Source organism: Hippopotamus amphibius, chromosome 4, assembly GCF_030028045.1.
Source record: "Hippopotamus amphibius kiboko isolate mHipAmp2 chromosome 4, mHipAmp2.hap2, whole genome shotgun sequence".
In the NCBI taxonomy this organism is placed as follows: Eukaryota; Metazoa; Chordata; class Mammalia; order Artiodactyla; family Hippopotamidae; genus Hippopotamus; species Hippopotamus amphibius.
The window spans coordinates 116,063,089-116,090,386 of NC_080189.1; the positions used below are offsets into that span (position 1 = coordinate 116,063,089).

Below are 27,298 nucleotides of genomic sequence, written 5' to 3' on the forward strand. Positions count from 1 at the left end.
AATTTTCAAGCAGGAAGAGTCAATGGGGTTGAAGAGAGATGAAGCACAGTCCTCCTCGTTAGCATGTTTCTCATCTACTGCTCAAACGAGCTCCCTTGTAGTACTTTCCCAACTGCCATCTCAACCTCCCTTTCGCTGAGTCCCCCTCAATCCTCCAGGTCCTTCTCTTGCTTTTACAAATAAAAAGATTAACATTTTATAACTGGTCAGTTGTCCATATGTTCTGTTTTGTTTGTAAGCATATATTTTTAAGACCTGTAAGAACAGGAAACATCCCCTGTTTTAAACACAGAGCACCCAGCATCAGGTAGATATTTAATATTTCTAAAATTCATACAATAATTTAAATCATAATTTTAACAACAATTTCAGGGCAGGCTTCTATTACTTGCTTCCTGATTTCTAGAAAGATGAGAGACAAAATAATTTTAAAGTTCTACAATTACTGACAAGGATTCATTACAACAGAGAGGATAATTTTTTCCCCTCAAATTTAATCATGACTATAGACTTTCTAGAAGATCTGCCTTACGAATGCCCATTGCCATAAAGGTAGAACTGGTCATTGGGAGAACTGGTCTTTAGATCTACTGTATTTACAATCTGTTACCCACAACGATTTACTGAATATACTTATTTCCATGTCACTTCAATTAAACTGTAACCTCCATGAATGAAAGACAGTATCTCATTCACCTTGGTATCTCTTGTATCTATCACAGTGACTGGCACACAGGAGCTGCTCACTAAATATTTCTTTTAAAAAATTACTCAAAATTAGTTACTAATGTAAATTATTCAACCAGGTAAACACAATATATCAACTTATTTTAAAAATTAGATTTATAAGCTATTTTCCAGATATAGCTTCACTGGGAAAAAAATATGCTTTTGCTAAAGATTCTTAGCTTTCTCATATATTTTATTAAGCCTATTTCAAGGTAGCATTTGAAATTTTAAGACTCAGATGTGAGAAGTCCCAATCTATTTCTGATTAGCACTTCTGATTATTTACAAGACTGTCACACCCATTAAGGAATGAACAAACACATTCATGAATAAGTGTATGTATGTACGCATGTAGCTCCTGACAGATGAAGGAAACCGGAGACTTGTTTGTTATGTCTGTGTTCCAAACTATGCTCCTCACACTTCCCCTTTTTCTAGCTCCCCAACCTACTCACAGACCATCATGGTCTTGCTTCCCTCACCAGCAGCTCCAGCTCACTGGTCTGTGTGTGCCCCCATCGTGCTTCAAGCCTACGCAGAGGGCTTTCAGCTAGAGCAACTCTCTCAACTCTTCCCTCACTCTTTCTTCACTCCTCTCTTGGGAGCAGAAGGAGTTGGGGGTGGGCCTGGCCGAGCTCCTTGCTTTCTCATCCAGCCACCCTGCCCCTGGACACATGCCCTCTAACCTCTTCTCCATGCAGGAAAGCACCTGCCCTGATGGGAGGCCTGGGGTTGCTTGGCTATGCTCGTCACCCGTTGGGTAAATCTAAGTCAAGAAAGGGTAAGTAAGCCCTTTCCACTTCAGATCTAATGCCGTGTCCTCCAATCAGCCAACAGAGGAGCCATTTTGCTCTCCATCTGTCAATCTCTCCTGTCTCACTTCTCAAAATGAAAGAGCATCACTACTGGTTCCCCAGAACTCCCAAAATCAGACTCGTAGCTCCTACATTTATGAGTCAGATGATTCACAGAGAAGAAGGATATGAAGTGATATAACAACGTTTATACACCATTACTACTGATGAGAAACATAATTATTACTTGTTGAATGTTGAGTTTAATCCCCACATTTGGCGGCAGGGTTGAATGACAAAATTGCCAACAACAGATACTTAGAACCAAGACAAGCATATGAGTCATTTTACGCACTTCAATCTGCCTACGGTTGCTGGCAAACTCAAGATTACACCTTAGCAGTTTTTCCAGCAGCTTGAGTATTCATAGATGACACAGACTGGTTTGTAACAACTCCTTGTTTGTGGATACTTTATAATCTGTTTAGTGGGGGGATGATACGTACCAGACATTTGCTATGCATTTGCTATGCATAATCTCACCCCGTCCTCACCGTGCCCTGCTCTGTTGGCTTTGTGACCCTCCCTGCTTACCCGCAGGGAGTGTGATGTCCCGAGAGGCAAAGTGCCTCAGGTCCTGCGGGAAGGAAGCTGCAGAGCAGAGTCCAGCTGTGTGACTTTGAAGCCCTGTTTCTAACCACCTCGCTATTTGTTAAAGTCTAAGTGGGTGATCTTTTTCTACTTCTTCTCACCTCTGCTGGTCCTCACACTTCTTTTCGTAGAAACAAATCTGTGATTCCTATGAATTTTAACAGTTGTGTTTTTTGGGTTCCAGTAGCCTTCCAATCTTACCACACTACGTTGTCAATTATTTGTGCAAAATGGAGACCGATGGTGCTGTGTAGAATCCAAGACCCATTTACATAAAATATTCTCTGTGATCATGACCTCTTCTGTCACATTTGAAGTGGTGCACTTTAGGGTAGTAACAGGAAATGATCAAGAAACTGGCAAAAAAATAGACAGGATAATCACCAAATAGATAATGAAGTTTATTAAAATGCTTTATGCCCTTAGTAGACACTAAATCAAATGGCTTCACAATTAATTTCTACGATTACAGAAAGAATTCTGTTCCATTCACTTCATTTACTTAACTTTCACAACTCTTTCAGCTCATTCAGAATTGTAAGCATGTACAGTTTTATTAATTTCAATAAAACTTTGTGCTGAATTCAGCCCAATGGGTGTTAATAAGGAATGATGCAATTACAGCACATTCTTGTAGACCAGATATAATACGAAGAGAATTCACAGGCTGCTCACCCTAATAGCAAATAACGAATTCCACAGATAGTTTGGCAAGCTTTATTCTCAACCCAAAAGTAACTTTTCCACTCTTTAAATCAAAAATGCAAATATGCAAAAACCAAATTGTGCCCAAAATGGCACACAAAAACAAGAACTAAGTATTACCTAGAACAACTGAGCAGTAAACAGGAAGAACTGCATTAATACATAAACAAAAGTATGAGCTATGCAAGTATTTGGTCCCCAAATGGCCCTCAGGTTCAAACTGGAATGTAAGGCCATCAAAAGCCAGCAATCTGGGACACAATAAATGGAAGTGCTCACATCACACTGAAGCTGTCATTCATTCAATCATTAAAGAGAGAGACAGAGAGCCCTGAACTCCAACGTAACAACACATAATTCTCACAACATACAACACACCTCACCTAACAAATCCTAAGAACATGATCTATACGTATCTCATGTGTATGTGTTTTAATATGATATGCATTCTTTACATGGTTACTGTTATTGTGCTATTAATGTTGTGTTAGGGTGACTTGTACATGTAAGATTTATCTTACATAACAAACATCAAAAGTGCTATACCATATAGGGTAGTCACTGATCAGCAGTCTAGATGAATTAAGTACCAACGAAGAGCCAGGCTCAAAAGTAATAACTAGCACTTACTCTGCACAATCTAAAAGTCTTAAGTATATTATTTCATTTACTGTCTTCACATCAAAACTATGAGGTAGGTATCATTATCGTTCATTTAAGAGACAAGAAAATTGTTAGGTTAATGAACGTGCAAGGATCACAGAGCTTTGAAGTTGCAGAGCTGGCATTCAGACCGAGGCGATGAGGCTCCAAAGTGCTCTTAATCACCCCACATGGTCTCTGAATAAATATAACAGCAAGCAAATGAACAAAGGTTTATCAAGAGGCTCTGTCAACAGAGATCCTCCAAGTAGCATTAAACAAGGGCAAGAGGCCAAGGAAATGCCCTCCAGTCAATAGGAAGCCAATGTTTCTGGAGAGAAAAGGGGCCAGAAAAGCTGTGGAGAAAATGAAGACCACTCAGGAAGAGCAGCTCAGCCTGCCTGTTAACAGCTCACACTTGTTTGCTGAGTTTTTATGACCCATGAGGTGCTGTGCTACGTGCACAGAAAATCTCATTTAATATTCAAATAGACCCATTATCATTTACATTTTACAGATGACAAAAATGAAACATAGAGATCAAGCAACTTGTCCAAGGCTAAATTACCATCAGAGCTCAACTCAAACACACATCTGAAAGGTTCCAAAGTCTGTGTCCACCTGCCTACTATGCTAGAGAGAGAAAATGTATGTGTGTGTCTAAATTAATACGGTCTATGTTCCCAAGAAATTGGTGCATAGTCACCAGGAAGTGGGTTAGTTGACTCCAGAGTGCTGGAACCTTCTGTTCTGGTTGTGTTTCCACAGTGAATATCCTACTCCAATAAAAAGAAAAGTCTTCCTAGATCTGAAAATGATTACTTTCCAAAGTTACTTATTCCTGTATACTTTCAGATATCCAGCTTTCAAGGTTTCACTCCACTGATTCCATAAAGCTGCCATAGAGTTTTAAGGCTATAAAATGCATTTTCACAGTATCTGATTATTATAAACCAGGAAGCAAATTTTTCTAAAGCTTAAATTGAGGCAGCTAAATATTGTTTTCATACACAACTAGATACAATTAAGTGTTTTTTTGTTTTTTTTTTTTATTAAATGCTTTGCTAGTTACCAACTGCCAGACCCTGGGCAGGAAACAGGAAAGCATGGGCTCCACACCAATGGCATCTCACATGGTCTTCCATTTACACTGTCTATCCACTATAACCAAACCTACACTTTTTTTTTTTTTCAAACACTGCCAACCACATCTATTTTTTTCTAACTACAACACATAATGTTCTTCAGAGTAAAGATTCAGTAGCTCTAAAGTATATAAAACTTTAAAAAATAATATTCCCAACACATCTACTACTGGCAATTTATAGTATATAAGTATTGTACAAAGATTTCAGTATTTCCCTGATAAAGACACCTTAATAAAATGAATTAGCCACTGTTCATCAAAGCTGAAGGGATGGGCAGTGAATCTATCACATCACTGCTTCACTGGCGGCCCAGCTGCCTCACGCAGCACTCACTTGCTAACACCACTCTACCGGTCCAATCTGAGTATCACCTTGGAACATAAATGTGCATAATTTACAAAAAGATTAGACACCTTCACAAATTCTTAGCTTATACAAATACCAAAATATAAGTAAAAGCATTTTCAAGCTGAGTTAGACTAGGACACTAATATTACTCTATCTTCAACAAATAACCAAGAAACAAATCCTCTTCATTTTTGGCATTTTGTTAGTTCCCAGCAGGGTAGGTAATAAAGTTTCCTTAGCTTTACCCTTAGAAGAAACCTGACAAATAACTGGGCAAGTGGGCGCAGTGTATGTAGCCGTGTGTTTATTCAGCAGCACTGACGGAGGGCCAGCCCAGTGCCCAGGACCACGGCACGGAAGGAGCCGGTCGGGGAGCCTGGCCAAGGCTGCTGGGAGCCCAGAGCCCAGAGGAGAAGGGGGGACTCACGCCACATGCCCACAAAGGCTGCAGGAAAAGGACACGCCATGTGCTGCGAGAGGGAGACAGAGCAACTGAGGCTGGCTGGGCGAGTCGGGGAGGCCTGGAAGAGGAGGGGACCCTTCCTGTGACAGCGCAGCTGTGCTGGACAACGCCAAACACCTCCTTGGTCTCAAAACTCATGGCCTACATGGTACACCTTTCCCTCGGTTCTCCTTCCTCCCTTGCTACTTTTTCTCAATATTCTGCATTAATTCCTTCCCTTCTGTCTACTCTTCGAAGATGAGGTTCCCCAGGATTTGCTGTCCAGGATTTGCCCCCTGCTCATCCTTGGCATTCGTCAGTTTTTAACGTTTCAGTTTCAACACTGGAGCAAGTTATCCTAAAGGCCATGGCATGTAACCGCCTGCTAGGTCCCTGAGCCGTGAGTGTGAACCGGCCCATGTGTGAGAGCCGGTCACCTGCCGCAGAGGGAGCCCCGCTGCCTGGCTGGCGCCTGTCCCTACGCACTGTCACCAACACACTAAATCAAAACAAAAAACTTAATGGCCTCAAAAAGAAAACAGCCTAGCAATATTTTGGAAGTACTTCTGAAATGAGGGACTTTTCACCCCACTAGATGTGACCCACAGCTGTCTTAAACGATGGATCTTACCAGAACTGTGCCATTGGAAGCCTATAGCTACCCCAACAACAAGCATTAAACCACCAACCAACCAAGAAACAAACAAAACAGCATGAACAGAAAAGGACTGAAACGAAATGCACCAAGATGGTAACAAACCTTTCAACTTCTGTAAGAAGGAAATATGAATAATTTTTTTTTCTTCTTTGCACTCTTGTATTTTTTTGAATGATCAATAGGCATACATTACTTTTATTATAAAATATGCTTTTTAAAAAATAGATATAACATTGACATATATTAGAAAAAAACTGTTTTTAATTTTCCAAATACATTTTAAGCTTTTTAATAAAAGAGTGTGCTGAATGGAAAACAGACTTGCTCCCCAGTTTTCTTATGAAGTTTTAAATGAAAAGCTATGAAACAATTTTTTAAGAAAGTCATCTACAGTCATCAAAATGACTCTGCTCTATCTCCATGGATACCTAAAAATTCCATTTGAAATATCTAATAATCAATCATGTAAGTGAATGAAGGTCAGATTAAGAATATAAATGCCAGCCTTCCCTTGGAAAAATGAGGTGGATTAAGCCTTCCAATATGTATGAATTCAAAAATTACTGAGCACAATTTATTGCCACGGTACTGTGAATACAAATGGATAATACGTAATTCTTCAAAAAGATCAGTTTTCTGAGTAAGTCAGAAAAATAATCAACTGTAAATAATGTGATAAATGTCCCTCAATAGGTATCTTTTTAAAATGCTACAGAGAAGCCAACAGGAAAAAAGCAAAGTCCGAAAAAGACTTTACTACAAGGCAACATCTGACCCAGGTCTTAAAAGAATGGTGGAAACTCACCATTTGGACAAGTGGAGAAAGCCATGACGTTCTAATAAAAAGTTGGAGTTCACGGTGACAGTACAGCTATTTCAACTGCACCTATCACAACAGTCATGTAGGGGAGCAAAGACAGGTCTTCAAACTTTTATCATTTCTCCTTCCCCTTCTCTTTTCATAATATCGCGCTCACCCACTGGAACAGAAGGTAATTTCTTGGTTCAAAAGTTAAATGTACACAGGAAAATAAGCAAAGGAAAAGATTTGGGGATTAAAAATTAGTTTGAGGCCATAAAGAAAATGAAATAAACTTACCAACAACTCATCTTTTGATACATTAACATATCATTATTGCTGAGGTATTCGTTCATTACTGCCTGGGTCATTCAGAATTGAATGACTAAGACAATGGTAATTATAAGTCTTTTTTTAATGATGTAAATTCTGCTCCAAACACAAATCTTAAAAACAAGTCTAATCTCATCCAAACATATATCCCTTTATTATTATGAAGTGCCTGTATAACGTATACATCAACTTCCTGACAATCAGTATAACATATTTGAGGAAAACAGGAGTAGCAGTGTGTAGATTTCCCAAAGAAACCTGCACCATTATATTCACAATTTAAAAACAAAAACAAACAATAACCTTAAATGCAACTGACTGATGAAAGAAAAGGGCAAAGAGCTGCCACTGGGCTCCAGGTAACAACTTACCTGGAGATCCTGAAAATTTACATTTAGGTTTCTTGTCAGTAACCTATAAACCCCATTCCCACTGCAAGGCCTCACCCTCGATTTACCCCAAAAGCATATATACACAGGTTCAATCAGATTCTAAATCATCTTTTTTACAGAGCAGCCAAAGAATGAAACTCTTTTAAAAAGTCATTAAGTGGGAGAAAGCCTCTTCCAGAATGCAGTAGTTGATGAGTTATGCCAATTTCCACATGAAAGATTACCATACTCCAGGAGACTGACTATAAAAACACGTTTTACAAAAACAACCTGCCATCCTTCTCATTGGGCAAAGTATTTCTTAGAAAGCACTGTTACCAACTCATCAAGTAAATTATCTGAAATTTAAGAATGCATTTAGAACAGTAAACCAAATTCCTCTTTTATGAGTAAATAAGCATGACCAACTTCTCGATGCAGCAAAGAAGACTGGAAATGATGCAAATGTCCATCAATTCAGCTATTAAAAAACCATGAAGCAATATTCTGTACTGATTTGATTTGGATTCACCTCCAAGATATTCTGTAAGTAGAGAGGGGGAAAAGGCTAGATTCAGAACAGTCTGTGTAACACACTATGGGGGTCAGAGATGTACATAAACACACGGAGTTAAGAGTGCTTGTCCCGGTGGAGATGAGTGGAAAGGACGCTTATCTTTCACTGGATAACCTTCAGGCCACCTTGAATCGTTTACCATGCACATGTGCCACCTTATCAAAACATACACATAAAAGTTTTAACGATTGTAAAGATAATTAACAGGAGAAGAATCCTTCCTCTGGAAAAGGTTGAAGATTTACTACTACTCCAACACAGCTACTTATGCACAAGCAGACAGTCCCTTATCTTAGCCTCCAGAGACCTCTCAAGTGCAAAGCCACCTCAGCTTTTCCTGATGGAATGGCTTCACCTTCCAGGCATCGTTACTGCTCTAAAGGAAGGAAATGAAGAACAGAAATTCAAAGAGATAAAAAACTATGGTCAAATGCAAAACTACTTCTTTCCCGTGACCAGAAGAAAACCAATTATTACCTTCACCTCCAGCAGCCCTTGCAGGCAGGGGGCCTGTGTCAGCAAAGGAAGAGGAGATTGTGTCTATATTCTCCTTTCTCCATATATGAATAGAAAGCTAAGCCCAGAGAAACATATCTTTATCCACCGCAATAATCTGCAAAAGGATCAGTCCTTTACTGAGAACTGCAAAAATTCAACAAAGGACAATACATTACATTTCATGCTACTAAGGGCTAGTTCGAATACTTAAAAAATGAGCACAAAAAGCCAAATAACAAAAGTGACAGGAGAATCTGCCTCAGCAGATCACACTACAACTTTCCTGATCAATTCACTTAGCAGAGGAGATTTTTATTGCTGACAAATCTGGGTTCTTTTGAAATGGATCTCTTACAGGACTTGCGTTTATAATGTTTTTTAAATGCCTTTAAAGCCCTTCAGAGGGTATTTTTTTCCATTAAACTTGTATTTTCCTTATGACACTGATCTTGCCAACTGCAGTTTTGCCAACAGCAGTCTTTTTCAAGAACATAACTTTAATAAACCTGCTGACAAATAGATCACAGCTGTAATCTGCTGTGAATGGCAATAGATCACTGTTAATGGCAAGTTACTTTGACCATTTTTAATACAGCCAACTTAATGGGTTCTTTAGTTTCCAATAAAGCCATCAATGCTTTGACAACTTCACAAACTCACTATGGGCAAAGCTATTTGCAAGTACTGAGAAACACAGAATATTGAAACACAGTATCTGCCCTAAAGATGTTTACAACCTTGTAAATGAACACAAAAATCCTTACCGTAAGAGATGTGTATGCCAGCAAGGAAGCAAGGCAAAAGCAACAATCCTTCTTAAAGCACATCACATACTCTATAGCGGACAAGGAGGTTACTATACAACTAACTTTCTAACCTGACCAGAAAACTACAGAGCATTTAATGAAATAATTCTAAGAGGTGATCATCTGAAGACAGAACAGAGTTTTAGTGAGATCATTTTTTGTTTACTTCAATATTATAAATGAGAGCCGATTTGGATTTTTCCTCTAGGAGATGCCTTCAGTTTGACTTATGTTCCTCAAGAAATCTCAGCACGTCTAGAAATCAGAATCTCAAACTGCCTGGCAAGTACACTAGAAAGCCAACAGAAACTGAAGTTAATTGTTTACTTCCTTTCAAACACTATCAAGCACCATAAATCTTGTGGAAAATGTGGTTATCTTCATTTATAATATGCTTTAGAAAAAGCCTTCCTACTGAATTATGTCTGGAATGTGTATATATGTAAACACCTGCAAAAACCCAAGCTTTCCTAAAATCTAAAATCTACAGTCAATAATTTCATAACAGTCTTTATAAATTAAAGTGAAATCAATATTGTTTCACAAATTAGTCCATATACCACTAATTTTACTCCATTTTTTAATCCAATTCAACAGAATTCTTAATAACTGCTCTACCGCTTATTATTAATGTAAACTTGGACCACAACCTATGTGAGCCTCAGTCTCCTTACCTGTACAAGAGGTACATGGTGCTAATGACAAGCGCGTTAGCTAACATTTACTAAGCGTCTACAGCGCGTCAGGTACTGCCCTAAGCCGAGCATAGTGTTCTAGGCACATATTCTCAAGCAATGACCATATGTAAACTCAAACAACCCTACGGTGTAGCCACTATTATTATCAGCAAATTACAGATGAGGAAAACAAAGGTATTCAGGAACTTCCAAAGGTCTCACAGCAAGTGCCAGAGCCCAGACTATCAGGAATCCAGAAGCCATACTCTAAATCATTAAGATAGGTCTGCCTAAAAATTGTAAAACATTTCCTGTCCAACCTGTAGAATTCTTGCAAACATCCCATTTAATCAGGCTCATAAAAGCATTCTAGCACTTTTAAGTGCCATATAAACATAAGACATGCATTATGAATAAAGTCTGTAAGACAAGATTGATAAAACTGATTGTGTAGGACTTCCTAGGTTACGCAGTGGTTAAAAATCTGCCTGACAATGCAGGGGACACAGGTTTGAGCCCTACTCTGGGAAGATTCCACATGCCACGGAGCAACTAAGCCGTGTGCCACAACTATTGAGCCCATGTGCCACAACTATTGAGCCCATGTGCCACAACTATTGAAGCCCACGCGCCTAGAGCCCGTGCTCCACAAGAGAAGCCACTACAATGAGGAGCCTGTGCACCGCAATGAAGAGTAGCCCCTGCTTGCAGCAACTAGAGAAAGCCCGTGTGCAGCAACGAAGACCCAACACAGCCAATTAAATAAATAAATGAAATAAATTTATTAAAAAAAAAACTGACTGTGTAGATACTGAAGTAAAAATTAAAATTGAAAAGAAAAGTTAAAGGAATTAAAGGGAACCTCAATGTGTATCCAGCTCAACCTCCCCCAAATGATGACCTTCCCTCTGTAACATTCTTAGTAAGCAGTCACTAAATTCAGTGACCTTTAATGCTTCCAGAGATGAAGTCTCACAAGCTCACAAGTCAACCCTTTCCATCTTAAAATGTTCTAATTATTATTAGAAATGTCTTTTAGTTCTAAACAAAATAAATCACTGATATATTCACAATGCGCCACACATGACATTCTATAACCGTCCTTGATGTGCAACCAAACCAGGCCAGCAGGTCAACCTCACAGGCTCCAATTTAGCATATACTTAACATCTCTCAACCTTCTCTTAGGTGCTGTCTCAAACTCTGTAGAAGCTGACATTTTGTCATTTTTAATCACTTTTTCCCATTTTGGTCCACTATTCTAGCCTGTAAGATCTTTGCAAATCTCCATTTCATAATCCTATGAGCTCTGTCAACTCTGTACCCTTCCCCTTCCGTCATAAATCCAATGATTATAACTGAATTTTTATCCTAGCCACTGAAAAGTTACTGAATAAGCTAAGACCCGAGGACACACTGGCAAAGACCTTCACTCTGACACAGATTACTTTAAACATGATCCATCAGTCAATTATAAAAGCCTTACATGACCTATCACTTCTAGCCTATGGTGGCATCACAGCAGACTTTATCACACACCTTTCTAACACCCAAATAAAACCTATCTCCAACATTTCCTTAGGTTGTCTATTCAGTGACAACAACAAAAAAGGTTGCATTAGTTTATTCTTATTATACCCAGAAAAGCTCCTAAAGATCATTTCCTTTTAAACCCACTCATAAGCCATTATTTAATAAAACCAAGCTAGAATTCTGATTCAAATTATCATGAAACTCAATTGTTTCTAATCACCAGAGTCTACCCTTGCTCCTCTCTGAGTCCAGTCTTCTGGTACCTTCTCTGTGTTTTATTACCCTTAAAAGACTATTCACAATTACTCCAAAGCAGTTCAAGATTGTATTACTCAACTTATCCTAAAGACCTGACTTAAAGGGTGTTACCGTCCTCTAACCTACCTCAGGCTTCAATTATTTCTCATTTCTGTTCATTCCCTTATCTGTTTGAAGATAATTTTGCTTTTAAAAAGACAAGACAAAAAAGCAGATGGAAGCAAAAGAGTCTGGGACTTAGATGCTCTCTCTCTCACGTTTACATGACATGACCTGGCATGAACTGCAGGCCTATGTGGTCATTACTGATGTTCAGGATCCAAATTATGCTTCTTGAGATGTTTTTAACATGCTCCACACTGTTCACAGATGTCAATTCACTTGTGCTTGATCCTTCCTGACACTAGTTTTTTAAGTACCTACTACTCTTTTTTCACTGATTACTGGTTACAAATCTTTTCTTCTACCTTTCATTCAAGCTCTTGAACTCAAAGAGCACCTTAAGCAGCTACTTCATTTTGTGTAAACTCCTTTACCTGTTCTTTCTCTTTACAACCAGCAGCCACCATAGATTTTTCTTTTATTTACCCAGGTCTCCGTTTAGAGTCTGTGAATGTAAGCAAGCCCGCCTTCACACTCATATTTTTCCTAATTCATTTTCCTAAAGATAATCCTATACCACTAACTGGGTACTGAATTTTCTTCCTTAGAATTTAACAAATTCTAAGAAGTTACCACCACTTCTACATTCCCAACAAACACCACCTCATTAGTTTGAATTAGCCCTGAAAAGCAGTTCCCTTCACTGTTCCTTCAACATCCCAAAATATATACTCACCAGTAAGAATACAAGATGGATTCGTTTATATCTGAATAAGAACTGTTGTCAGGCTTAAATTCTTGGTGAAAGAAGATGGTTACAAATGATAGCAAAATCTCATAGTCTCAAAGGTGTCAAAATAATTTAACGGAGAAAAGAGTCTTTCCAATGAAATGGTGCTGGAATAACTAGAGATCTACATGGGGAGAAATTAATAAACTTTGGCCCTTACCTCAAACAGTACACAAAAATTAACTTGAAATAAATCACAGATCTATATGAGCAAAAACTATGGAATTTCTAGAAGAAAACACATGAGAAAAACTTTGTGACACTGGGTTAGACAAAGATTTCTTTTAACTAAAATAAGCACAAACTATAAAATAAATACTTATAAAATGGATCTCATTAAAATTAAAACAGAGCATCAAAATCAAAAACTCAATTTCAAGAAATAGCTAAGAAAACGAAATGCAAGCCACTGAGAAAATATTTTAAAATATCTGCCAAAAGGCTTGTACCCAGAATATAAAAAGAATTCTTACAACTAAATAAGAAGATAAACAGCACGTTTTTTTTAAAAAGGCAAAACATTTAATGGGCACTTAAAATACCAAGCAAATACCTTCACAAAGAAGATATTCAAATGGCCAATAAATATATAAAAAGATGCTCAATATCACTAGTTATCAGAGAAATGTAAATTAAAATCACTGAAATCCACCACAGCCAAAGTTAAAAAGAAGAACAGCACCAAGTTTGTGGAAGATGTGGAGCACCTAGAACCCTCATACAGGGCTAGTGAGAATACAGAATGGTACAGCCCCATGAGAAAAGAGAAGAAGTAGCTTATAAAGTTAAACATGAACTTTACCACATGACCCAGTAATCGAACTCCTAGGTATTTACCTGAGAAGTATTTACCCAAAATGAAAGCATATATTCATAAAAAATTTTATGTGAATGTTCATACAAGTGTTATTCATAATAGCCACAGATGAGAAACAACCCAAACGTCCATAAATTGGTGAAAAGACAAATTGTGGTTAATGTCTACTTTGGAATACTACTAAACTGTGGACAAAGAATGTCCTGACTTATCAGTAAACACAGGAAGTTGTGGCCATCAAGCCAGGGCAGCTGCCCCCAACTGTGCACCCTGAGGGGATTCAGGATGGAGAAAACCAGGACACTGGCCCTACCTAGTTAGGGTGCATATCAAAAAATGATTTCAATCAGCCCAGACTCACTAAATTCATTAACTTGAGATGCTTGTTTTTTCTTTAATTAGCAGAAATCTTTTGATGTTCAACCTCCTGGTTTGTTTTTGCAAAGCTCCTACATATCCTGGCTCCTCCCTCACCTCTTTGGAATGATCCCTTCAGAGCTACCCAAGAGCCTGTCTCCCAGGCTGAAGTCCTCAGCGTGTCCACTGAATAAAATATAATTCTCCACTTTTAGGTTGTGCTTTTTTTTTTTTCAGTCGACAAAATGATACAAAGGAACACATTACGTGTTACTGAATGTATTCGTTATGAATACATTCAATAACATGAATAAAAGAAGTCAAACCAAAAGACCCCATAATGTACAACTCCATTTACATGAAATTCTAGAAAACACAAAACTATAGTGATAGAAAGCAGATTAGTGGCTGCTTGAAGCTGGTGGCCATGGCAGAGAGACACAAGAAAACATGAATTTTTTGGATTCTTGATGGAACTTTTCCATATCAGGGTATGGTAGTGGCTATGTGACTATATGTAATTATGAAAGCTCATCAAGCTATGCTTCAAAGGGATTCATATCACTGTAGGTAAACTATACCTCAATAAATCTGAAAAAAAATTTCATCATCTCACATTTTTAACTATCATTAATCACTTTAAATTTTACTTTTATTACACTTCTTGCTGTCTTTCGGAGAAGCTCTAAATTCATGCCCCAATTTGCTACTTCTAGGCTGTTACAAAACTCAAATACCTAACTTTATGAGAACAGTATGAAAAATAATCACCAACAAGCTCTGAGTGAGGGTCTGAGCCCTCTCTAAACAGCACACACACGTTTAATGAACTGACTTCATGGCATCTACTCTGGAAGCTATTACGTTCCTTTAAGGCTTTAACTGACAGCCTATAAAGTAATCTCTAAATAAAGTAAAGGATCGGGCTTCCTAGGTGGCGCAGTGGTTGAGAATCCGCCTGCCAATGCAGGGGACACGGGTTCGATCCCTGCTCCAGGAAGATCCCACATGCCACGGAGCAACTAAGCCCATGTGCCAAAAAAAAAAAAAAAAAATAAAGTAAAGGATCATCATAATAAGAACAATGAGAGCAGCTAACACTAATCACGCCCCCTGGGCCTGGCACCTCGCAGATCACGCAAGGCTGTTTATCCCACCCTTCACTCGCGAGCAATGCTCCAACACGCACAGGCCTTCTTTCAGTTCCTAGTAACACCTGACCCCACCTCTGTTTTTTTTGCTTCAGGACCATTGAATATTCCATTCCCCCCAGCTGGAGCTCTCCTCTCCACGCTGACTGGCTGACTCCTGCCACTCTTCCCTTGTCAACCTGAGAGCTACCTCTTTAGGGGGAGCGTCCTTCAGTGGTTCTCTTATGGCGCCTTGATACCTTCCTTGATAGAAAGTACCACAACCACAAATTGTTTCTTCATTTGTTTGGTTTCTGTCTTCTCCACTGGACCAAAGGTCAGTCCATGTCCTTTTATTTTCCACTGAAAACCAGAACCAGTACAGTGCCTGACACAAAACTGATGCTCACCGAACTTACTGAATGGCTGAATGAATGAACGAGAACTCCTAATTTAACCCTAATCACAACCCTAGTGGCAGAGGAACCACTGTAGCCTTAGAGCGGGTGATGCTGGCCATTACACAGCCATGAGATGGTGGTGCCACAAATCACACCTAGGCCTCTGTCTCCAAATCTTGTGCATCTGTGTTAACATCTATAAGTAGTTCTATAAAGGAGTGCTTAGGTCTATTCACCTAGTCTTAAGCTATTGTTCAGATCCTATCACAAACTCAAGGACTATTCAGATTATTTCCCTGGAAATTTATTTGATCAAATATTCTTTCAAATAACTGGGCCAGCTCAATTGTTAAGCAGAAATATTTACAAGGCATGATGGTACTTCCTGGAATAGGCTTTAGTTGGGTACAACTAAATTTAAAGTACATTCCCAAACAATAGGTGCATATTTTCACTGAAGCAGATGATACAGTGTTTATACACTCACCCTATTAACCACAGAGCTTGCTGTCTCACGGCTCTCACACACTACCAACTCTCACTCTACTGTGCTTCCTGCCAAGACTGAACAACAAAATGCCAGCCATCATAAGCAAAAGGCTTGAATATGCCTAGAGGCGTGGCATATACACACCAATTAAGAAAAAAACAAAGGTTATATTCAGCAATGTGAGACTTCCTACAATAATTCTATTCATTGGGGAAAAAATAAAAGCCAGAAAAGAACAGCAGAATAAAAGAGCTTTTGAATGACAGTGAGCTTGAACAAGTGAGTCAGGAATAGTGAGTCATCCTTAAGTGTATACCTCAAAAATGTGAACAGATACTACCGTAAATCCTAAAATGCTAATTATAATCTTTGTCAAAATAAGGAAATAATGCTGCTTTATGCTGAATTCCTGTTTTCAATGGGGTAATAGTTTTACCACCTACATTAGAATTGTAAATAGTTTTAAGACTAGTTCCTGAAATACCATCTATGGATAGGGGCAGCCAGGGAGCATACAATGGAATATATAAGGGTACAACAGCAACCAAAGGTTTGCTAATGTATGGTAATATCCTTTAGGGTAGGAATAAGATAAAGAAATTCTTTTATATTGGTGTAATACACTTCACATTATGCAGAGAATTCAGACACACCAAGAGGAAGCATGCTGATTAAACATATTCTTAACTTTAAGTAATGAAATATTTTTTTTCTTGCAAGGAACACTTCCTAATTTACCTATTTCCACCAATAGCATCACCATGACAGACCTTAAGTACAAAAGCTTAGTGTCATTTTTAACATTTCTTTTTTCACCCCTCACATGTAATTTCTCACTAATTTCTGAATATTTTTTTCAATCATCCCTTGCTTTTTGCATTTCCCCCACTACCACATTAGTCTGCAACCATATTTTGTTCATGGAATTATATTTGTTAAATGGAAAGAAAATGTTGTTCCAAGACAATGTCCAGTAATTCCCACATATAGTCTATTGGGAACATTTGGTAGGTATGTCATAAGTAACTTGCCAAGCATAATAACTAACAGCACCTGGATTCAAGTCTTTCCCTATAGTAACGCTCCTCTAACTTGGATTTCCATGTTTCTTTGTGCAGGAAATAGTGATGGCATTTGGGCAACTATGCCAGATATAACAGATAACCTGTCCATGAGACTACTCACTCAGTGAATGTCTTTTTATATATGTTACAACTATATAAAAGGCTGAAAGTCAATGACCCTTACCAGGCTATGTGAATGTATACTTACACTAGTTCACTGAACCCTCACTCTATTAATTAGTATTAGATATGCCTGGGTACAGCACAAAACTTGAAATAGCAAGGCTAAAACAAAAGAAAACATAGATTTCCCTCTGGATGCCTGGGAAATGTAGATCTAAGTCATCCAGGTCTGCTATGAGGACTCTAGAGTTAACAGGATTCCAGGATCTTCAAGCAATCTTCTGCACTATCTCCTTTAAGGCTTCTATTCACAGTCACCTCATGGACCAAAGATGGTTGCTGGAACTCCAGCCATCACATCTGTATTACAGACAGCAGGAATGAAGGAAGATACGCAGCAAGAGGAAGGAGGAGTGTACAGTGAGAAAAGAGTAAAACCACCACCAACCCCACATAAAAACTCCTGAGAGGCAATAGTCTCACAGAGCTGGGAAGACAAACCCTGGTGCTCACAGCATTTAAGACAGCCAAGGCCTGAGAGCCAAAACCCCACAGAAAGAAAGAAAGAAAGCAAAAGGAAGTCAGCCTAAATCTCGGCTGCTTAACTCTGCAATGCATTTGCCCATTCTTAAGCAGCACAGACTGAGAGAAGCCAAGCAGACAGCAGCAACAGCAGTTAAAAAGCTAAACAGTTTTTGGAAATCTCACAATCCTGGGAAGATAAAAACTGGAGTTCAGAACCCATCACCAAGGTAGGAACCTGGCAGGCACCCCAGACTTTCTGGTGAGGTCCTTGAATGACTATACCCTAGGATTAATAGAGAACTAGAAATAAACAAAGCCTAATAAATACAAGTTCAGACTTGTAACTCAAGTTCAAACATGATAAGCTAAGTTACCCTGTTCTTCTCTGTCTGCCAACAGCAAAAAAGTTTACCCAAAATCTCTACAAGTTTTTCACATAACAGCTGCTGTTCTATTAAAAAAAAAAAAAAGTCCAGGCATATGAAGAAATAGTACCAAGGAAAAAGAAAAGGAAAAAAGAAAACATAGACAGACCCACAAAGTAAGTCAGATATTACAGTATCAGATACAGATTTTTTTTTTTATTTTGTAATTAAAATGTTCAGGAAGACCAATAACAAGATAGATAATTCACAAAAGACTTGGAATGCCTCCTTTTTTTTAAAGAGTCATATGAAAACTCTAGGGCTGAAAAATACAATCACTGAAATAAAACTCGATAGCCTTAATATAAGACACACCAAAAGAGAGGATTTGTGATCTAGAAGACAAATCAGTAGAAAATATATAGACTGAAATAAGAAGAGAAATAAGCATGGAAAATACACAAAAGAGCGTATGAGACACAGGAAATGGTATAAGATATATGTAATTGGAGTCCCAGAAAGGAAAGATGGAGATAATGGTGTAGAAGCAGTTTTAAAGAGCTAATAAGCAAGAATGGTAACTCACAGATTCAAAAGGCAACATGACCTCCAAACAGGAAAAATACAAAGAAAAAACCACCTCGACACATCAGAGTAAAACTTCTGAAATCTAAAGACAAAGAAACCTTAAAAGCAGCCAGAGAAAAAGACAGATAAACTTCAAAGAATCAGCAGTAAATAAAACTAATGAGGGGCTTCCTAGGTGGCGCAGTGGTTAAGAATCCGCCTGCCAATGCAGAGGTCACGGGTTCGATCCCAGCTCCAGGAAGATCCCACATGCCGCGGAGCAACTAAGCCCGTGTGCCCAAAAAAAAAAAAAAAAAAAAAAAAACTAATGGCAAATTTCTAAACAGAAACTATGAAAGTCAGAAAACAATGAAATGATACCTTTAAAATGCTGAAAAAAAATAGCAAGCAACTCAGAACTTCAAGGAATCTTTTAAACATCCTTTAATACTGAATCCAAAAATAAAGACACTTCTAAGACCAACAACTGAGATACTTAATTGTCACATACACACACTAAAATAATAAAAGTTCTTCAAGCAGAAGAATATGAGCCCTGATGGAAGAACAAACATGAAGGAAGGAATAAAGAGCAACGTAAGCGGTAAATATATGGATATTAAATAGATGGGGCTTGAAATACATGTAGAATCAAAACAAACATGAATAACACCTAAAGGCAGGCAGGCAGGCAGACAGACATAAATGGAGTTAAAGTATTTTAAGGTTCTTAGATTTTTCTGGGAAATGGGTAACGGCACTAATTTATCATATATTCTAATAAGTCAAGGATGAATAATGCAATCCAGGGTAACACTCAAAAACAGCAAAAGAATCTATAACTAACAAACTAAATAAATGTGAGAATGGATAATTAGAATCACTTGAATAATCTAAAAGATGGCCAAAAATGACAGAAAAGATTTTTAAAATAGGTCGGAAGACAGAAAATCAGATTTATACCCAAACACAACAGTAATATATGCAAGCAGACTGAACACTCCAATTAAAAGATAAAAATCAGAATAAATGTAAACATATAGATATATACTACTTAGAAGAACTACATCTTAAATATAAGGACACAAATGTTGAAAGTTAAAAAAACGGGAAAAGTTTATATCACTGTACTTAGATTAGATAAAGTAGATTTAGACAACAATAATTACTAGAGATAAAAAGTTACATTTCATAGCAACAAAAGAATCAATTCATGTGGAAAACATAAGTATGCTTCAAAATATATAAAGCAAAAGTTGATAAAAGGAAAAACAGAACAATTCAAACTAATAGGAGGAAATTTTAATGCAGAGAAGGCCAGGCGGTCTTAGATTTCTCCAGGCCTCTCTCTAACAACAAAGTATTCATATTCAATATTCTTGAGCCAATTAATCTGGCTCTCAATTTCAGAGGTACCAGCAACTGAGGACCTCAATTTTTTATAATTCTTGGAGGAAAGAAGACGGCCTTGGAGGTCATAATTAGAGAATTTTAAAAGAATTGAGAGCAACTCCATATCCTCAAAAGAACTTTTAACAGATTACTAAAGCTAAAGCATACAACTCTTTGTCAGTTATGGATATCACTAATTATATACCAGATTAACTCTGCCGAATATCTTGTTGTCCTTCTACACTAAACTTTCTGCATTCTAATTGTCTTCAAGCTCACTAGGCTCAGTTTTTCATTCACAATTTCATTCAACATATTAGAGAGAAACTTGAAACCATCTGCTTGGTCAAAACTAGACAACTTCTTAGAAGTAGGAAAGAATAAAGAATAGTCACCAAAAAAGACATATGGAGCCCAATACTACAAAGCCAGCAAGTATGATACTCAACATAATACAACAGCAATTAAAATCTGTTACCATTTTTAATACCTCTTTATGATATAACCATAGCAACTATGGATGGATGGTAAAGTCTACACATTTCTCTAAATATATTACACTTAGCAAAGGAAATTAGAGTGGTGTGAATAATATTCTACTTCAAATAAGACATGATTTTAAAGGCAAATTTTGAATTGACTTTCTGCCAATGTTAAATTGAAGTCATGGGGCTGAAAGTCTGACTAAAGTGAATTTAAAAGAAAAATGGAAGAGGAGAAACTGAAGAACAGTGAGTACAGACAACTTCTTGGAGGAGATTTATTCTAAAAGGGAAGAGAAAAATGGAACAGTTGCTGGCAAGAGGAGTAGAGTCAAATGAAGTATTTTTTCATGTGATGAGAGAAATAACAGCACATGGTATAAGGATGGAAAAGATGCGTTAGAGGAAAAAAACTGAGGACGAGAAAGAACAGAGAGTCAAGTGAGCAGTGTTTATGAGGAGAGAGAATCCAGTGCACAAGGAGAGGGGCTAGGCTTACATGGGAGCAGACAGCTCACGTGTAGCAGGAACAGGCAGAGTCCATGCGTTCAGCTGATGTGATGGAGGTAACTGACAGTGTTAGTCTGTTAAGCCCACTGAAGCAGTTTGCTTCAAGTTTCTCAGTTAAAAAAGGAGATAATCAGCTGAGAATGGATATAGGAAAGAGATGTTGAAAGTTTGAGAAAGGCAGGGGAAATGAGATAGTCACCGATACGAATGATGTAGGATAATATAGTTATGACTGCCAAGCAGCGTTAAAAGCCCACCTAAAGTTCATGATCAAGCATTTAAAGTACAACTAGTCAGAGGTGGTGTATTCTCCAGCCACATCTAGCTGCATGGGTATAAGCAAAGCAGGTGTAAAGTTGGCTAGAGACTACTGGGGAGTAAGAGGTCAGATGAGCCACCAAAAACACTCTGAAACCCTAGCCTCTTCCACTGCCCCTGACTAAATTCCTCTTCCACAGGGATAAGCACTAGTGCCCACGTACAGAGGATCACCACCACCTCAGGGTCTCCTTTACCAACACGGTTCCCTTGGGCCTCTCTCCTTGTCTTCACTCCCTCTGTCATCAAGTTCTCCCATGAGTGATCACACCCATTCCCAAAATGATGAATCCTCTACCTACGTCCCTCCACTCTGTACTACCTAGACGTTAAACTCCTATCCTGAAGCTTTCTGGATGCCTACACTGGATATCTACAGGATAAATCCCAATGTATCTAAAACAATCCTTGACAGTCTGGTCCTGGTCTGTGGTTGTGGAATCCCAAACACATCTCAAACCACTGCCTATCCACGGACTCCATAATCAAGGCACACTGTACTTCTTCCCCAAACATACCCAGCTCTGTAACAACTCCACATCTCTACAGATTATCACATCTAATTCACCTCATTAACTTTATATAAACTATAGCCACTTAACCCTAATCAAGTTGAAAGTTACAGCATACTAAAGTTACATATAAATATCTAAAGAACTCAAACAGATCCACCCTCCTGTGTTATAAATACAGAGCAAATACAATAAATTTCTTCTGGATTTTTTTTAACAATGTCTAAATTCAAAGTGTAATGTCTACAATTAACCATAGCTTATTTTGCTTAATATTGGTACATGTTTTGTAACTGTCTAGATGATATATTCAGGTCAACTACTAACCTAACTTTTTTTAACCTACTTCTGAAAAAAATCATAAAAAAGCAATACAAACCATTAAGTCAGGCTTCATTATATACTTATAATCATGAGAGTACAATTTTCAAAATATCTGAATTAAGAGGCTGCCAAATTCCCCAAGCTAAAGGTCCAAGTATAATAGTGTAATGAAGCTAAGTCCCCTTAAGGGACTTCCCTCGTGGTCCAGTGGGTAAGACTCCGTGCTCCCAACGCAGGCGGCCTGGGTTTGATCCCTGGTCCAGGAACTAGACGCCACATGCTGCAGCAAAGATCCTGAGTGCCTCGACTAAGACCCAGCATAGCCAGAATAAATAAAAAAACAAATTTTTTTTTAAAAAGTAAGTCCCCTTAAGAAAACAGGTTTATGTGTGTGCATGTACCTAAAGATACTGTATAGGCAGTATACACAGTACAATATACAAACTAGTTTTTCAGGGAGTTTCTGAAGATTATAAACAAATCTGTAAATGCTTTAGGATGTTTAAATTAAAGGCAACATTTACTGACCCAAACAATAACTTCTTATCTTAAGAACACATGATCATGGAAATTACAATTTCAAAAACATCATAAAAATAAGGATATGACTGATTTAGTCATTTTTTGAGTACAATAAAACAGGAACTTTAAGATCATTTCCCAAACTACTCAGTAATTCAACATCCAAAGTGAACACAGTGTATTCCAAGCACCACAGTCAGATTTTCTACAGCTTAGAGAGTTAGGATCACAATGGAGTAATACAAAGTCTCATTTTGACCTCAATTATTAGCGTTTAATATTTATGGAGCTCCAAACATGCATATCACCTAAGCAACATGTATGCTACAATAATATATGGAAATACAGTGCATTAAGCCCAAATCTACTTTGCTTTCTTAAACAATACAAAGTACAACTTAAATCTTAACCAAAATTCTTATAAACACAGGTTATTGCAAACTGATTATGGAGAGAGATGAATACTTCCAACTGGGTGGGGAGAGGAGCCCCTTCTCATTCCTGATCACAAATGTCAGCCCCACCACTGACCAGCGATTTGATCTTAACCTCTCTCAACCTCCTTTCCAATAAGGGAAGACTGAGACACCACCCACCATGTAAGGTTGTTTTAAGGATTTAACACTGAGTCTATTGATATAGAGCAAGTAGTATTCACACATGGCAAAAAGACTGAATGACAGCCTATAAAATATTAATAGAGATCTTCCCTGAATAAGGAAATTACAGAGCTTTTTTCTTTTTTTTTTTAAATGTTCCCTTGTGTGTTCTGTTGTCCAAGTTTTCCACACTAAGGATAATAATTCTATACAAATAAAAGAAAAATAAAATGTTTTATTATAAAAAAGTACAATACATTATGCAAACCTCATATGTCACATTCTCCTCCATAACAATAGTCACTAGTTGAATCCTGAGTGCCAGACACTGTGGGAAGACATCTGGGAACCTTTCTGAAACCTTGAAAATGTTGAAGTATGTGGGCCGAGCAATGGGATTCAGAATGCCCGGCTAGCTCAGTCGGTAGAGCATGAGACTCTTAATCTCAGGGTCGTGGGGCTCGAAAGGCTTGAGTGACGAAGGTTCACGGAAAGTGAAATTGATAAAAGTAAAGAATTGGGAAGTGCCGTGAAGCCCCCAAGAGGAGAGTAAGAGGCCTCTGAGAAAATCCTGCCAGTAAGTAAATCTCTTGGGTAGTTTGTGTTTGGAGTAAAATATGGGAAATAAAGAAAGTTCAGATTAATATCGACCAGATGTATGCCTGTTATGGCAGCTCCTAAGGGCAGGTGGAGTAAAAAGCAAGTGAAGGTCTTGTAAAAAGCAAGTGAAGGTTGATTGTTAGAAATTCTGTAAATAGTTGAGAATATTGTATGTGGTTTCCTTCTTTAGGTTAACACTGGGTTTATGTACTTAGGGATAAGGTTGGGAGCAAACTTAAAAAATTGCATTCTAAAGGGACTCCCGTACCAGGTTCTGTTTGGTCAAATGTGGTCTCTAATTAAGTCAGTATTAGAGCCTCTATTAGTGCCTCTATGGGCTCCTGAGGGCTCAAATGATAGCTTTGATGAAGAAGCTGGCCCATCAGAGGACCGATGGGCATATGCGGTGCCAAACGAAACTGAAAAACAAAAGGGAATACAAATGGCTGAGGGATTAAGACCCTCGGCTCCCTCAGTTGTGGAGGAGGGCAAACTTCCTATACTGCCCCCTCCTCCACCCTCTTTAATGCCGCCTGGGGGAACTTATGCCTTTCCTGTGTCTATAGGACACTCAGTTTTATCACCCTTACAGAAGGGCATTTTGCAGGCTAGACAAGAGGGAGATCTGGAAGCTATGCAAATGGCATTTCCAGTGACTGTTCATGAAAGGGTGGCACCTGGAGTGGATCCTAATAATCCTAATGGAATTTATGAGGCAGTACATGAGCCGATACCCTTAATCAAAGGGCAAAAACAGCCTGGACTTTGTCCAAGATGTGGAAAAGGATTTCACTGGTCAAGCCAGTGTAAATCTAACTTCCATAAGGATGGAACCCCTTTGTCGGGAAACTATCAACGGGGCTCACTCCTAGCCCCGCAACCAAAGGGAGCCTATCAGATCTAGAAACAGGCAGAAATGGCCCAATACTCCGCAGTGCCATGGAATTATCACCAGCCACAGCAGGCAGCGCAGCCTTAGACCTTCCTTGTGCAGAATCTATTATTATACTGCCTGGAGAAGCTCCAACATTGGTCAGGACAGGAATTACTGGACCTTTGCCAAAAGAAACCGTAGGCTTAATACTAGGAAGGTCTGGTTTAACATCCAAAGGAATTAGAATTCATACTGGAGTGATTGATAATGATTATACTGGAGAAATTAAAGTGATGATATCAACTTCGGTTCCATGGAAAGCCCATCCAGGTGATAGAATAGCACAGTTGCTTATTCTGCCATATTGTAAGGTTGGCAATAGTACAAAAGTAAGGAGAACGAAAGGCTTTGGAAGCACAGGAGAGGCCAAAATTTTCCTCTCTGAAAAAATTTTAGAAACACGCCCGACGTGCTCAGTAACTATAAGTGGGAAAGCTTTTAGAGGATTAATAGACACAGGTGCTGATGTTTCAATTATAAGCAGTAATCATTGGCCTTCTCGCTGGCCTACTTGTCCTGCAGACATTACAGTGGTAGGTTTAGGTAGAGCTCATGGCTTGCAGCAAAGTGCTAAAATATTGCCTTGTATTGGCCCAGATGGGCAGCCAGCCCACTTACAACCCTATATAGCAGACCTTCCAATTAATTTATGGGGAAGGGATTTATTGCAACAATGGAAGGCTGAAATCCACATTCCAACGATAGATACTTATAGTATGCAAAGTCAAGAAATGCAAATAAATCAAGGATATCAGCCAGGGTTAGGTTTTGGTAAATATCATCAAGGGAAACTATTTCCCATTCCAGCTGAAGGTAATGCAAATAGAGAAGGTCTTGGATATCAATCTTTTCACTAGTGGCCACTGTTCGTAAAAGCTTACTGCTTCCCCCAGCACCAATCCCATTGACCTGGAAAACTGATACACCTGTATGGGTTGAGCAGTGGCCTTTAACCATAGAAAAGTTAGAAGCTCTAACAGAATTAGTGACTGAACAGTTAGAAAAAGGACATATTGAAGAATGTTTTAGCCCATGGAACTCTCCAGTATTTCCAATAAAGAAAAAAACTGGTAAATGGCGTTTATTAACAGATCTCAGAGCAGTCAATGCAGTTATACAACCAATGGGGGCCTTACAACCAGGCCTCCCATCACCTAATATAATCCCTGCTAATTGGTCTTTAATAGTTATTGATCTGAAAGACTGCTTTTTCACCATTCCATTACATCCCAAAGATAAAGAAAAATTTGCTTTTTCTGTGCCTGCACTAAATAATAAAGAACCTCGAAAAAGGTTTCAATGGAAGGTGTTACCTCAAGGCATGTTGAATAGTCCTACTATTTGCCAGAACTTTGTTGCTAAAGCCCTTGAACCAGTACGACTAGAATTTCCTAATTGTTATCTTATCCATTACATGGATGATATCTTGTGTGCTGCTCCTAATCAAGATTTACTTACTTCTGCGTATATTAGCATGCAGCTTTGCCTTGATAGAGCAGGACTTAAAATAGCTCCGGAAAAGGTACAAATGCATAGCCCATATCAATATTTGGGCACAATAGTTGATAGAACAACTATTAGACCACAAAAGGTGGAACTGAGGTCAGATCAAATCCAAACTCTTAATGATTTGCAAAAACTCCTAGGAGATATTAATTGGCTTCGCCCATGCATAGGGATCCCCACCTATGCATTGTCTAACCTATTTGCTTTGTTAAAAGGAGATTCAAAATTAAATAGTCCAAGAACTTTAACATCAGCTGCTTTAGAGGAACTAAAACTTGTAGAAAATAAAATTCATTCTTCTCAATTACAGAGAGTAACTGTTAATCAGCCATTGCAATTAATTATATTACCTTCTCCTCATTCACCTACAGGGATATTAATGCAAAATGAAGGAATTATGGAATGGTTGTTTTTAGCAAATACTATGGTAAAATCCTTGTCACCTTATTTAGAATTATTAACTCAGTTGGTTCTGAAGGGAAGAACTCGAAGTAAGCATTTAATTGGAACTGACCCTTCACATATAATTATTAATTTAACTACTAAAGAAATTCAGGCTTGTTTCCAAAATTGTGTAAGTTGGCAAATTGCCTTTGCTGATTATATTGGGAAAATTGATAATCACTATCTGAAAAATCCCATTTTGCAATTTCTTAAGAGAACTCAATGGATTCTACCTCAAATAACAAAATCTGATCCTATACCAGATGCTTCTATAATTTTTACTGATGGCTCTAGTAAGGGCCGAGCGGGATATACGGGATTTAAAACACGACAAATCCCTGTCCCTCACTTTTCAGCTCAGCAAGCAGAATTATATGCAGTTATCTGTGCTTTGCAAGACATACCTCAGGCCATTAATATTTTATCTGATTCTGCCTATGTGGTTCAAGCCACTA

At 38.3% G+C, this 27,298-nt stretch overlaps 1 protein-coding gene across 7 annotated transcripts in view; it reads right to left on the reverse strand.

The window, feature by feature from the left end:
• The window catches only part of USP6NL (USP6 N-terminal like), a 154,155-nt gene that overhangs the window by 72,642 nt on the left and 54,215 nt on the right, over window positions 1-27,298 (reverse strand). For 2 of the 7 annotated variants that reach the window (XM_057731102.1, XM_057731097.1), the window contains exon 4: window positions 2,376-2,530. The exons of 4 other annotated variants lie outside the window; for them this stretch is intronic. The gene's annotated coding sequence lies outside the window, so the exon portion shown is untranslated. Of the gene's footprint in view, window positions 1-2,375; window positions 2,531-6,922; window positions 7,151-27,298 lie in introns of those variants that run through there. One more of the 7 variants, XM_057731099.1, reaches the window with a different exon arrangement.